Consider the following 15,930-nt stretch of genomic DNA (forward strand, 5'->3'; position numbering starts at 1 on the left):
GCTAACTAAACTGTTTAAATTATTAAAATTTCCCTCGGGATGACTAAAGCACCTATCTATATATCCATCTATCTATCTATCTATTTACCTGTGCACACACCATGGAAACTACATGATAATGATGATGGTAGTTGTGAATAGTAGCAACCAAAGTCTGAAGTACCATCACAGAGGCTAGCTACTGGTGTTTCTTACTGCAGCTTCTTCTGCTGTGTAAGTAGTTAATGTTAGTCTTTTCACAACAGCGACACCTCTGTTCAGGAGAATATTGCAACTAGTGTTGCGACCACCACGCGCGAGTATAAATGGTTACGGCGCTTCTGTGACGTCACATTGTCGCGCTACTGGTCGGGTGCGTCGAGTATGTGGGACGTTTAAAGAGGCTGTACACTACCTAGACCATAATGCATTGCGGGCCATCCCGATTCCCGCGAAACTCAAAACAGCCGTCTGTAGCCTGACAGCTGACCTGCAGCTGATATCGCCAGCCCAGCTGAGAAGATGGACGCTATGATCTACAAATGTAAGTGATGTTTTGTTGTTGGTGGTTAATATAATGTTATGATAATGAATTAATTCCCGTGTAATCAGTTGAGTCAGAATTTAGTCATTGCAATATATTTTCAATTAACGTTACGATTTGTTAACGTTACGTTAAGGCAAAGGACGTGTATGTTAACGTTAATGGTAACACTAACGTTACCTCAGTTCGTTTGACATTGACATAAGATTTTTGCATAACGTTAGCTGAAAATACTCTCTTAACCCCACATGTAATTGTAATGTCACAACAACTTTATCATCCTACAAGCTAACGTTAGTTCTATTTTGAATTATTATTAAGAGTTTAGTTGACGACGGGATGAATGAACACGTAACACGTAACTTTGTAATGTTACAATGTATGCTAGGTAGTGGGCTAACTTACCGGTAGCCTACAGGCAATGTAGACTAACTTACAGGCATAGCAAAGGCTTGTCATTGCACTGGTGCAACAGAGATTGATAGTTTTGTAGCACAATCACTGAAACAAAGTGGCATTTAGAGCAAGGTAAACAAAGAAGAACCGTTAAGGAGATAACAACCTACATTTAAATATATTTTAAATACATGACTATTCTGATTAATGAGATGTATTTGTGCTCTGGGACTGATGAGGACGTTGACCGCCTCATCAAGCTGAGGAAGAGTAAGGAGAGGCTCTTCTCTGGCAAAAGAAATGCTGCCCAGCATGGATGGGAGTAAGTTGTTGCAGTTGTTGTAAATAGAAACATGAAATACATAATTAAAACTACAAAAAGATAAGAATTTAACCAAGTGATATTCATGTGAAATGATAGTAAAAATGTTCTTGTAGGGTTATCCTGAAGGAGATGGGGCTGGAGGCAGTGGTCTCCCCTGCTAGGGCAGGGAAAAAGTGGGAGAACTTAAAGATAAAATACAAAGTAAGTAGTTTGTGGCAATGCCAAGGTTTACATTTAAAAGTTTACAATTTTATAATTTTTCTCATTTTCTAAGCCTGATTTAACATTTAACCTGTATAAGGAAGACATGCATATGCTGACGGTAATGCAGTGGTTAAGGAGCTGGGCTAGCATTCAGTAGCCTGCAAAGTTGCAGGTTCAATTCCCTAACTGTGACCACATTGAATGTTGCAGGAGCTCAAAAACCCCCCCACAGGTGTGAGCACAGAGTCAGGGGAAACCACTGCAGGCACCTGGAAGTGGTACAGCCTTATGGATGAGGCGATGGGAGGAAAACCCTCCATCAGCCCCCCCAGTCCTCATCACATCCGCAGGGGGTGACCACTTCAGTGTGTCTGCAGTGGCTTCCCCTGAGCCGAGAGGTGAGGAAGAAGAGGAGGGAGAGAAGGAAGTGAACCAGAGGAAGAGGACAGGGAAGAGAAAGGTGGACCCTGTCCTGGACTTCCTTGAGAGGGATGCAGAGAGAGCGGAGGAGAGGGCCAGAAGGGACGAGGAGCGGGAGGGCAGGCTCCTCGGTATCCTGGAGAGACTCGTGGAAAAGCTGTAATGAGATTTTATATGTATTTTACTATTATTTATTTTGTGTTTTATTTTTTAATTAATTTAATTAATAAATTATTATCTTCAATTACATTTTCAGTATTATAATTGTTTTATGTTTTACTGTAGATTTTTATACATTGGCTTTGCATAAAGTAGAAACAGTGTTCCATACACTCAAAGCACATTGGGGTAAAAATATATGTTTTAATTTAGATGTAATCATGCCCTTCTGGAGCAACAGCCTGGATTTGACCCATCACAGCAGCTGCCAGTTGCCTCCTCACTTCCTCCCCACTAGGATCCAGCTGCTGTTGGGGAGGCTGATCCTGGTTGTCATCCCTCACTATGACCACCTCCTCCAAGGGCAAGTCGTCCAAATTCATAGCAATGTAGGTGAGCTTCACCTCCAGGGCCTTGTAAAAGATTGTCCTCCAACGCGTTTTTAAGATGCCAAAGGCCCGCTCAATTATAGAAGAAATGCGAATTTGGCAGCCATCAATGCTTCCCACAACCTTTGAAAAGGCTGGGGAACGTGCCAGCTGCGCAAATCCAGCGCCGATGCCGTCCAGCTCCATGACATGGGGGAAGGAGATAATTCTTTGCTTGAGCCCAAGGATTTTACTTGACACCCTGTGGACTATATCATGTATAGTGCTGCGTGGCATGGCAAAGGCCCGTGACACCACTCTGTAAGCGGTGGGACTGGCGAGCCAGAACAGAAATACTAGGACCTCTAGTTCAAGGCCCCAGCCAGAATACCGCCAGTCGTCAGTGCGCAAGAGCGCAATCAGCCTCATTATTGTTGGACGGCCAAGGCGAAAATCTTCCTTCAGGTCAGAGGTCCTGTCCAAAAACATCTGTAGCAGGGGCATATGTTCATTTCTGACACAGTATCTTGCAGGCTCCGGCTGTAAAGGGCACCAAATAAAGTGTCACTACTAAACTACTAAGTGTGTTTTATTTTTGTAGTTTTTAAGTTGTCATAGTGAACTACTTAAACAAGAAGTAAGATGGTAATGTTTTATGTACAACACTTGAAATATAAAAGTTGTCGACACCTCATTGCATGGCAATTTAAAATATATTTGCTGCAAGCCAATTATGTGAAAGGTTACTTGGTTCCCCACGTCAAGAGGAGGATCATGAGAAATAAGTTAGAATTCTGCAATATATTAGCAATATAAAAGATTTGTTTTAACTTCTGAAAGGCAAAGTCTGTTAGTTGTGGGATAACACTTTACGAACACGTTTGCCTAATTGTTGTTCCTATGGCTCCACCTTGTGGATATTTTAAAAAGGTGTACGCCTAACGTTAATGTTAAACCAACTTCACTGCAAGACAGATCCATAGCTCGTGAGATATTACTGTAACCGTAGCCTAATACTAATGTAACAGTTTTGTTTTTATCGGGTTTTTTCTTTTTTACAAATCAAACTCAGAATTGACAAAGGGTGTCGACAGACTTTCTATAAAAGAACAAGTAGTATTAAGCTATATTGAATGAAATCGTCCAGCCAAGAAGGGCGCTAGCATTAACAGTAACGCCGCTAGTAATAAATGTGATATTTACCCTTGCCATTTCGTTGACATTATGTCTGGCGAGTAAAATACGGAGACGTCTCGCCCTTGCCGTGTTATTTCGCCTTCTTAACCTGAGCACCAACACTTTAACCAACAGAGTCACAACTAAGGCCTTAATCGGATCCATTTCTAAACACTCACTGTATCGATGTTAGCTCACGTTAGTCAAGACAAGACGCTATACATGCACGAGAGCCTATGGAAGTTTTAAAAACGTTTAACGGTTATATCATGTTATATAGTTGATAATATCTTTAGGATTACAAATGTGTAGCCATATTTTCGTAGGCAAATTCAGCAACGTAACTAATGTAACCCCCATGTTGTGTTAGCCTAAATAAAGTTAGGATGTACACAGATCTCAGTTACACTGTTTTATTTCAATAATCAAATGTATACATGTATATTCAAATATTATTTCAATGCAGCTGCGAAATCCCAGCCTTAATACTCATCCAGAAACAGCACCGTTGTTGTCCATGGCCTCACACACGTGTGTCAACTTGCATTTATGTTTATGCGACCGAGATAATTGACGAAAATCCGGCGCATGAATATGTGGCAACAGCAACATCCCGAGTGTCCGAAATTAATAATCGACAGGTTCACTTGTTCCCTAGATAGCCCCCTATATAGTCCTCTATATAGAAAACACTATATAGTGAATGAGTGAGTGAGTGAACGAGTGAACTTTTTGAACAAGCCCATGGAAACCGATATTTTAGGCACTTGGCCACAAACTCAAAACGTGTCTCTCTGAAGCTCTGTTCTAGAATCTTTGCTCTGTTGTTCCCAGAGTTGCTAGGCAACAACAAATAAACGAAATGACAGTCTTTGATACCAATGGTATCAAAAGTGTACGAGTGATTACGAATGGATGTGTGTGGTTTGCAATTAGAATAAACAAGAAATAACATTTCCAATAATTTCCCATGATAAATTACATATTTGCACCTTCCTTACTTATGAAGCTCACTAATGCCACCGTATTTAGTAAAATGTAATACAACGTTGCCACCTAGCGTTCAGATGTATTTAACATTAACGTGAAATTGCTTGCTTATTCTTTCGTCAACTCCATGCTTTTAGGAAAACAATCTTTTTATCATAGTTCCCTCTTCAATGAGCGATTACCAGCTCGTTTTTGTAACAGAGATAGCTGTTTATTGTCCCTAGGTTTACAGAAACACCTATTCATATTAATACGTAGCCTATGGAGTGCTGCCGACCACTGTTCATTACATGGCCCAGAATGCCTTGCATGTCTTTACAACAAAACAACACAGTAAAACCTAAATGCCCGTAAACATATGCATTTGCATACTTGTAACATTTTTAATAATACTCTCCCATCATGATATTTAACAATAATGAAAAATTTAATTTGAACACCGTCAATGTGAAAATAACTGCACTACGTCAGCAATAAATAGCTAATGTTATCCTTACCATTTCAGTTCGTAAGTCCATACTATCCCATGGCAGAGCAAGGATTTCATGATTGGGCAAGGTTGCCCGGAGACATTGTGCATACTTGCAAGGCATTGTGATAGATGTACCAGTACAACTGCAAATGTGGAAGGTGATAGTTACCAAATACGGGTGGGTGGTTTGCCAAATGATGGAAACTTTTGGAATGTTTTCTCTTTTTTTTTTAGCTTATGCACCCTCACATTGGAGTCCCGAGTTCAAATACAAAATTTGGTATCAATATGTGACAGTGTTCCTGAGATATGGACGACTTCCTGTTTCGGAGCTTCGCCGCCGATTTCGTTTGGCTGTGACGGGCAAACGCTTTTGAAAATCAAAAATCCTTCTGGTAACTTTTGTGAGCCTTGGTCCAAGGATGCTGTACGTCAAGTTTCGTGGCGTTCGGACCAAATTTGTGACCTGTGAAAATTTAGTTTCCCTTTCTGTTCAATCCAATATGGCGGACGAGCGACACGCCCACCTGACGTCATCTTCGCGACCAACTTACACCGGTACTCACCGGACGTTTTAAAGTTGGAACGGTGTCTCTGTCTCAAAGGGCCTAGGCGCTAGATCTGACAAAAAATTAGGGAGAAGGGAAAAATAAAACTTAAGAAGAACAATAAGTGTGCTGCTTTGCAAGCACACTTAAATATACAAGTGTATTGAACAGAAACCACTAGATCTATCCCGAGATTAAACCATACCACACACAACATATCTGCATGGCAAGCAGACACTTATCAAGTGCACCACTGCATAGCTGCTACGTGATTTGTCTTGCAGACTTCATCAGTGCCCGCTGGTTACTGTTAATTTAAATGTGGGCAATGTAGGCCTAATATTGGTGATTTCGAGACTGCATAGCCTATACAGCAAGGCATAGTTTTTTTGGCACATGATTTGATCTTTAGAAGGCATTAGGCTATCTCTCGTCCAGCCATCAAGATTGCGAGAGGCGGTTAGAGCCGAATCTGTACTGTACCGTACTTTTGTCCTGTCCTCTGTCTTGCGGATGTTGCGTAGTGTCTCGCGGCACCGTCTTGCGGAAGTTGCGCACTGTCTTGTGGCACTGTATTGTGGAAGTTGGCTAGTGGTATCAAAGATTCTAGACAGATCACAAACAAAGCTATTTTTGTCTTTATTTGTTTCGTTGGAAAATACAATTTCAATGTCAATATTATTCTGCTGTAAAACATGTTTTTGTTTATCCAGCATTGTCTTGCTTAAGTTACGTTGTGCCTTGCAGAACTGTCTTGTGTAAAGGTGTGCTAGGTGTGTAGCGCTGTCATGATGGTTGTCTCGTGGAAAGTGTAAAGTTAGGTAAAACGCCAAATAAAAACACAAGTATCCGTTGTCGACCTCAGTTGCTTTGGAAATGTTTTGTTATGCCACCTAGGCCTATAGGCTACCTTCCACCTCTTTCTGTTCTGTTTGTTATTAACTTATAGCCTAGGCTACTTGTAACCAAGAAATATATAAATCACTTCTTACTTACAACAAATAGCCTACGTATATTAAACACTTAATGTATATTGTTGATATTCCACAAGCAGCATTAGTTCAAGTTCAAGTAGTTTATCGTCATGTAGGCTACGCATAAAGGGAAATATAGGCCTAATTAATGAAACTCCTTGTGCCAGCAACATTTTTAAGAATAAATAATAATTGTTTAGATAATTATTATAGGCAAATGTGTAAATATTGAGGCATCTTACCAAGTCTGTTAAGTCATAGGCTTGCTTAACCAAATGTTGTAGCCATCCATGGGTAGATGATCACAAAAACAGACAACTGGACAGTTTTGGAGAACACATTTTAATTCTAAACATAAGAACAAAAAAGCTTTGTAAACAAATCTAAATACGGAAAACCTTGCATGGTTCAAGCTCATGTTCTCTCTCAGAACAAAATACACCATAAACTTAACTTAATACCAAAAAAAAATCAAATTTCCCTAGTACACACATATAGTAAATAATGAAATGAAGATAATACATTGAAATCCAATAAGACATAAAGAAATAAATAAAAAACATTAAAAAAGAATAAATACAGAAAAAAACAGCAATGCTTGTTACTCCAATGCCGGATGCATGGACATGAACCCCTCAGCCAGAAACCTGCAGAAACCCTCGTGGTTCGTGACAATGTTAATGGAAACCTTCAAATGCAAACAGATTTCAAATTGGAAATAGCATGAGAATGTAGTGACAATATGCATGTTTGGTATGGTTTGGTTTATTTATTCTGGAGAAACCACACTGATCATAATATGGCATGGCTTTTATATTCACATTTCCTTACCTCAGGCATCATTACGTCGAGCACAAGGTCAACATCTATGATATCTTCATCACAGATTATGGCAGTCTGTAACATTTTTGCTAGTTTCCTGGACTAATTGGGGCCACAAAAGAGAAATAAATCTTAGAACAAAAACTTTACTAATTGCATTACTAATTGTATGTTTACTTAAAATAGTTGTTATTCATAACCAGTGCATTATTACTACATAAGCTACAGTGTATTCATATCAATCAGTTTTCTATGCAATCTAATGCTTTTCGGATGTCATCTTCAAATTCCTTATTTGACAGTTACTGTTTATAAGTTTGGAGATGTACTGTTTTGCAGCGACATGCAATGCTGACTCTACAACTGTTGCACTTTCCAGCCAGTTGGTGTAATAGATTGCCCATTATGAATCAGTGACAATAACTGAAAGACAAGCAATCCAAATAGATGACTGATTTAGAAATTTAAACTAGGTAGCATTTTAACCTTTTAAGTTATTTAACACCATCATTACCACACGTATAGTGAGTTTCATCACAGTTGAATAATTTTGTATACACCTAAAACTGGTGTGTGCACAACTTCTATCAATGTAAATACAAAAAAAAAGTAAAAATAAAAATCAGGTTGTCACATTAATACCATCCAATCAGTTGAGCCAATTAGAAGGCAATTATTATGACCGCCGCGCAGCGAAGCGGCGGTCATATAGGTTTAGTCAGATTTTTTTTTTTTTTTTTTTTTTTTCACATGATTCCCGGGACACTGAAAGACCGGGGTACACGAAACTTGGTGGGCATGTAACCCCACATGGATAGCATGGAACCATCATTTTTCGTTTTGATCTGTAGCCCCCCCCCCCGCTGGACTGGACCCCCCGAAAGGAGGGTAGGGCAGACACAGTTTTCTGTGAATATCTCGAAAACCGTAGGGTTTAGGAGGACCATTTTTTTTTCTCGATGTTGATCTCAAGGGGCCATGTCAACCCATTCCATAACCACTCATTTCATGTATAACTGCACAAAATTGGAAGTGTAGGATCATTATGACACCCTCTGTATGCACGCCAAGTTTTGTGGAATTCCGTTCATGGGGGGCCACACAATACATTAATTTATGTTACTATACACCAACTGGCCTGTAGGTGGCCGGAGACAGTTTTCTGTGAATATCTTGAGAACCGTAGGGCCTAGGAGGTCCACCTTTTTTATGTATGTTGGTCTTAAGGGGGCATGTCAACCCATCCCATTACCACTTATTTCATGTATAGCGCCACCTAGTTAAAAATTAAAAAGCAAAAAATTAGGTGTTTTCATCACAATATCTCTGGCTGACAAGGTCAAAACTGCGCGAAATTAAAAGTGTAGGATCATTATGACACCCTCCGAATGTATGCCAAGTTTTGTGTACTTTTGTTCATGGGGGGCCTTACAATAAAATAATTTATGTGTACATTTAGTGACGTACACCAACAAGGATTCCCAGAACACTGAAAGACCGGGGTACACAAAACTTGGTGGGCATGTACCCCACATGGATAGCATGGAACCGTCATTTTTCATTTTGATCTGTAACCCGCTGGACTGGACCCCCCGAAAGGAGGGTAGGGCAGACACAGTTCTCTGTGAATATATTGAGAACTGTAGGACCTAGGATGACCATTTTTTTCCGTATGTTTGCCTCCAGGGGTCATGTTAACCCATTTCATGTGCACAAACAGATAAACACACACACACACACATACATTCACAGTAATCATACGTATGACACATACTCACACAGTAGACATATGTACGCTTGCATGCACAGGCACATACTGCGGCGGTCATATTTTGTACCGCTCTGCGGTACATCTAGTTCACTATAGTACTTGGTCTGCACCGAGACCTGAGTTGATATTTTGTTCTCTTCATACTCCCATGTTGTGTGAATGACAAATAAAGCGTCTATCTATCTATCTATCTATCTATATATCTGTCTATCTATCTATCTGTCTGTCTGTCTGTCTGTCGGCCCAGGTGTGGGTGTTATTGTTTATCAAAGTGTTGGCTAAGGGGTTGCCTGGGTCCCCGGGCATGCACTGGCCCACACACTAACTGATCTGACTGAGTGTTGGCTGAATGTCAGCTGTGCTTGAACATTACTTGATAACAAAACACAAATCCAGAGCTACTACTTTAAAGCACAAGTCATCTTTATTAAAAATTCTAACAAACAACTTTGAAAATTCAAAAATCATAAAGCAAAGAAGGATTTTTACATGTACAATTTTATGTAAAACAATTTACATCTTTTATCTAAAACAAAACAAATAAAAAGGTCTAAGATACATACATACATACATACATACATACATGTACAATGATTCAAAGACATAAATGATTCTACATAATAATAATAATAATAATAATAATAATAATAACAATATGCTTAATTATAGCACCTTTCATTCACAGAATGCAGCTCAAAGTGGTTCACATTTGGAACATTTGTCATTGATGTCACGGGACAGTGGCTTGGTGTCACAGGACAGTAGCTAACTGTCACAGGACAGTCATCGGTGTCACGGGACAGTGTCTGGGTGTTACAGGACAGTCATGGGTGTCACGGGACAGTGTCTGGGTGTCTCGGGACAGTGTCTGAGTGTTACAGGACAGTCATGGGTGTCACGGGACAGTGTCTAGGTGTTACAGGACAGTCATAGGTGTCACGGAACAGTGTCTAGGTGTCACAGGACAGTGTCTGGGTGTTACAGGACAGTCATGGGTGTCACGGGACAGTGTCTAACTGTCTCGGGACAGTGTCTGGGTGTTACAGGACAGTGGCTAACTGTCTCGGGACAGTGTCTGGGTGTTACAGGACAGTGGCTAACTGTCCCAGGACAGTGTCTGGGTGTCACAGGACAGTCATAGGTGTCACGGGACAGTGTCTGGGTGTTACAGGACAGTCATGGGTGTCACGGGACAGTGTCTAGGTGTCACAGGACAGTCATAGGTGTCACGGGACAGTGTCTAGGTGTCACAGGACAGTCATGGGTGTCACGGGACAGTGTCTAACTGTCCCGGGACAGTGTCTGGGTGTCACAGGACAGTCATAGGTGTCACGGGACAGTGTCTGGGTGTTACAGGACAGTGTCTGGGTGTCACGGGACAGTGTCTGGGTGTTGCAGGACAGTCATGGGTGTCACAGGACAGTGGTTGCCAGAGGCAGTTCAATCCTCCTCATGCTTCACACATGAGCGGATCCTGGGAGCGCATGATAGGGGTTGCCCGTCAGATCTTGGACGCAATGCTACTGCAACATGGATATGCAAAGCTCACTCATGAAGTGTTGGTAACATTCATGGCTGAGGTAACTGCAATAGTAAATGCACGGCCACACGGCCACGAACCATGCTGCTCACACAGAAGTCTGGCACACCGCCAGTACCACCAGGACAGTTTGAAGGACACAACCTCTTCAGGGCACAGTGGCGACGTGTGCAGCATTTGGCCAATGTCTTCTGGGGTCGATGGAGGAAAGAATACATCAGTGGGCTCCAAGATCGGTGTATATGGCGGACGGCGAGACCAAATCTACAAGAGGGAGATGTGGTCCTGCTTAAAGAGGGCCAGGAGAAGAGGAACGATTGGCCAGTTGGGCTCATCACTAAAACCTTTCCCAGTGAGGACGGCAGAGTGAGGAAGATTGAGGTGAAGGTTGTTTGTGAGGGCGAGCAAAGACTTTACTTGCGGCCCATCAACGAGGTCGTCCTGTTGGTGTCTAAGGACACTGTTTAAGAGACTGAATTGTCTTGATATCCTTTTGAAACTGTTTACTTAGCTTTGTTTGGGTGACATCCTTAAGATGTCAGACTGGGAGTGTTCTGTCCCTGGGTTTGTAGTGAATACTTCCTGTTTATTGGTGTGACGGCCAGGCTGTCATTCTTTTGTCTGCTTCCTTAAATATAGGTTCAGGTGTGTCCGTGGGCAGGGTGACCACACAACAGCTGTTGCTCTGGGGGGTAGGTTTAGCCGGGCATATTGGGAGTGTCTCATTGGTCCCACGGCCTCTTCCTTCTTCATTCCACACTGGAACATGCAACATGCACACAGCACATTCCACGCATCCCAACACACCAGACATGACTGATTACCGACTCTATACCTGCTGACTTAGTTCTCATTACTTTGGGCGGACAATCGATTGTGAAATAAATCCGATGTTGTATTGCAAATTGCACACCTCTGTCCCCCTTTACTGTTCCGGCTTCCCTAGGCCGCAGCAATGTGGGGGCTCTTCAAACTATGGCTTGTGTTTTGCGTAGGTTTCTTTGTTTTTCGTTGCGGCATTTTGCGAGTAGCTTCTCCGGTAGGCATAAGGTGTGCCTTCGGACGCACCATTTTTTTTTTTTAGGCGGTGAAGGTGGGTAGAGCAGTCGTCTCGGGAGCACGTCCGGGGCTTTGGGTTGTTTCAGTTTGGAGTCTCGTGCCCCTGGTTTTAGGTGCTTAACAACCCCCCATTGGTAACCACTTGAAGAAATTTAGGGTCTACGTAGCATAGTTAAGTTTTTGAGTTAGTTAGTGGGAATGCATACTCGGGAGTCTAGCACATGAACAGCTGAATTTGAGCGCTTATATGTAAATAAGTTTGCCTTAGTTGGCAGATATGTCTGTAATTGCTGATTTCACTAGTGCTCCCTTGGTGGCATTCATTTCGTTGACTGGATCCGATAAAAGTAATAAAAAACGAATGCAAGATCTTATTAGGGCTGCACTCGTTGAACAGAGGGTGCTACCTGCTGATTCGAAGCCTCCTCCTGACGACCCTGTTGTCAATTTGACATACAAGCAACAGAAGGAGCTCCTCCTCCTTCGGTTAGCAAACGGAAGTCGCTAAGCAAGACCTGGAGCGTGAGAGGGTAAGCTGGAGCGCAAACGCTTGCAGTTAGTTGAAGAGGGTAAATTGGGTCCCTCAGGTCCAGTTGGCCCCGTGGGTTTCAATGTAGCTAAAAATGTGAGACTTCTATCCAAATTCGAGGAGTGTAATGTTGAAACATTTTTCTAATTATTCGAGCGTGTGGCTGAAGCCTGCGATTGGCCCGATGCAACGTGCACCTTCTGCGGAATGCGTAAACGCCCCAAAATTACACTGAATTTGCACAGGAACTCTCTGTTCGGAAATAGACTCTCAAAAGATTTGTCTAATCTGATCTTAGTCGAGCAATTCAAAAATGGTCTTCCAGATCAGATTGCCACTTACATTAGTGAACACCATGTCTCAACTGTGTCTGACGCTGCGGTCTTAACTGATGATTACGCGTGCACAAAATGAAGTCCTTTGGAATATAATCATTCTGGAATGACCCTGGTGCATGGGGTGGACAGCCATCCCGCAATGTTAAAACTAAAACACCTTCGGATAAAGCCAAGCCCCGTGCATGGAGCAAATTCGACCCACATAGAACCTGCAACTGTTTGGGTCAAGGGCATTGGAAATTTGAGTGTCCGGTACTGAAGGACAAAGTCAAAGCCCGAGGTGCTGCTAAGGACTCAGCGGTGTCCCTCCCTAGTCAGCCTGTCGGTGAGATCAGGCCCTGTTTCGATTCAACGTTCTCACCCTTTATTTTCGATGGGACTGTGTCGTTAGGCGCTGATGGCGAAAAGGTCCCCAATAAAATACTCCGGGACACTGGTTCGGCTGAATCCTTTGTGTTGCAATCAGTGTCCTTCGCCACTTCGTCCGATACTGTCCAAACTGTCTTTGTTCGCAGCATTAATTTGAGTGTTTTGCCTGTGCTCCTGCATAAAGTGCATTTAAGTTCGGAATTGGACAGCGGAGAAGTGTCGCTTGGGGTGCGCCCTGCACTCCCAATCCACAACGTCTCGTGATTTTGGGAAATGGATTGGCTGGGAGTCGTGTGTGGGCCGATGTGCCACCGGCTGGGTGTAATCGCATCAGTAAGCCTAATGCTCAACCTCGCTCTGATGCAGATAAAACTAATCACATCTGTCCCGTATCTGTAGTAACACATTCAGCCAGTCGCGCTGCCTCTGAAACAGCTGATGGCGACAGCCACACACTGACACCGTTGGCTGGATTGCCCGATTCGGTCCCGCGTAAGCAACTAATTGATTGCAGCCCAACAGGAGATTCGCCTGAACATGATCTGGTGCAGATAAATAACAAGAGGAAGACCTGCAGGGAATGTTCTTTGAAGCACAGCGGCACCAACGCACAAAGCACAACCTCTGCACCACGAGTGCTTAATTTACAACGTTGTTCGGCATAAATGACTCTGTATGTGTGTGTGTTTGTGTCTGTCTGTCTGTGTGCGTATCAGGGATGGAAATTAGCCCCCCGCCAAATGCGGGTGGTTTTGTGCACTGGCGGGTGTATTTGGTCAACTTACCAGCCACTGTGGCGGGTAAATAGAGCTAGCATACCACAAATAGTCAGATCCGGTCTAATTTTCATACTTATTGACGGTTAACAATAAGAAAGTGTCTGTAGGGATCATGTAACGCTACCAGCCTATAAGCGTAAATCACGCTGATTTGAAGTTCTACAACAACTACCAGTGAGCCGCCGCCCACAGCATAGCCTATAGTCACTGGTGCAGTGATTCACTTTTTGCCAATACCATTAAGAAACTGTCGCTATGCTCTCATGTGCCACTGCTAATTTATTTGAGTATGACTGTATGAGATCTGTGGAGCCTGCCGCCCCTTCTGAAAAAGCAGGAGGCTACCGTTAAACATAATTGTTGCCGAGAGGAATCCCAGCCTATGAATTCAATAACAAAATAAATCATGCATAATTATACATTACCTCGATTTAGGCTACTTGGGTATGGCTTAAGGCTTGACTACACGGTGGTAACGAAATAACTGTTCAGAATTAATCTGTAGCCTTGGGTAGGCTTCTGCAGAAAACAATGTTGTTGGCGATTTAATACTATCTAGCGACGTTTTTAACAGGCTATGCTATAGAGGCTTAGACAACTATGACCCACGTTTTAGTTTCGTAAATTAATTTGCCCTACTTCTTGACTGCAATGTAGTCAATTGAATGCTTGACATGTCATTTTTATTTTTCTGTACAATAAACAAATACATCTGCTTTATGCCGCAGAATTACATTCATATTTGGCTGACTTCTGCAGACGTGCAAAAAAAACACTGCCACTTCCCTCCCCATATTCCACTGATCACACATCAGCAGAGGCGTATCAAGCTTTTTAAAAGTGTGGGGGTTGTGGGATAGGAAAATGAAACAATCTGCTCAAATTATAAATAACTCCCTACAGGGACGTATTTTCTGAGAGGGGTGCTATATTGGTGTCCGGGAGTTTCTCCCCCTAAAAAGTTTTGACATTCTGATTGCTCCACACCATTTTAATGCAGTTTGGGAGGGACAGAAGAAGCAGCGCCCCTCATACTGTATGTGTGGCTCATGTGACATGTAGGCCTACATGATCTACCTGCTATCACTTCACTATTTGACACTACCCTACATGGAGACATATCTCTTATAAATCAAGAAATCATTTCAGAAATTATGTTTTATGCATATAGGTTAGCAGGCTACAATAAATTGCCTAACAGACAGCAGCCTAATTTCGAGGTATCACTAAAACCTACTAAATGTAAAGGACACAGAATAGTGACAGAACTATAAGCTCAAGTTCAAAAACGTTTGAAGTCTACCCAAACATATGCAAAGGGAATATAAATAAATTGTGTTGCATATAGCCAGCTTAATTAATGTCAATTTAAAGATTATGATTAGCAGTTATATGCTTTTTCCATTGATAGTTACAGGAAGCTACTTTGTAGTTTAAACTATTGTTGCTTCTAGTCCACGTTACCTCCAGTTTCACTTGCTGCAGGGACGCACACATTGCATGAGCGCTCATAAGTGTTCTATTTGAGTTATACATGCTGGAAATCTTAGTTCTCATGTAGAACACAAGTGTGTCTTGACGCCGCCGTTTGTAAGATCAAAATAAGATGTTCTAAATGGAACGCGATCGTATTTAAGACATTACAGTAAGATCTCGAGTAGATGTAGCCAGGGATGGATTACTGCACGGGCCTACTGGGCCCAGGCCCAGGGGCCCAAGGGGTCAGGGGGCCCTGAAGCCCAAGCCTTTGCATGGAATCATTGCCTCAATATCAGCAAATCAGGATGTAGGCTATGAATCTGATTGAATTTAGTATTGGCCATCCCCAAAATTCACCAGAATACAGGAAATCACATCAAACAAATTAAAAAAATTCTGGGGGAGGACCCGCAAACCCCCCCTCCCACATATACGACAATTAGTGGGGGGGCCCTTAATACATCTGGGCCCAGGGGCCCGAAAGTTCATAATCCGCCCATGGATGTAGCACTACGACACACATTGACAGTGAAATGCCGCAGACGTTTAATCAGATCAAATAAGATGTTCTAAATGGAACGCGATGTAATTAAGCTGTTCAGATCTTTTCCAAGCGTCTTGGAGATGTGTGTGTGCTGACTGGGCTATGTGTATATAGTTGATGACACCAAATTAATAAGTATTTCTGA

Source organism: Alosa sapidissima, chromosome 16, assembly GCF_018492685.1.
Source record: "Alosa sapidissima isolate fAloSap1 chromosome 16, fAloSap1.pri, whole genome shotgun sequence".
Classification (NCBI taxonomy): domain Eukaryota; kingdom Metazoa; phylum Chordata; class Actinopteri; order Clupeiformes; family Clupeidae; genus Alosa; species Alosa sapidissima.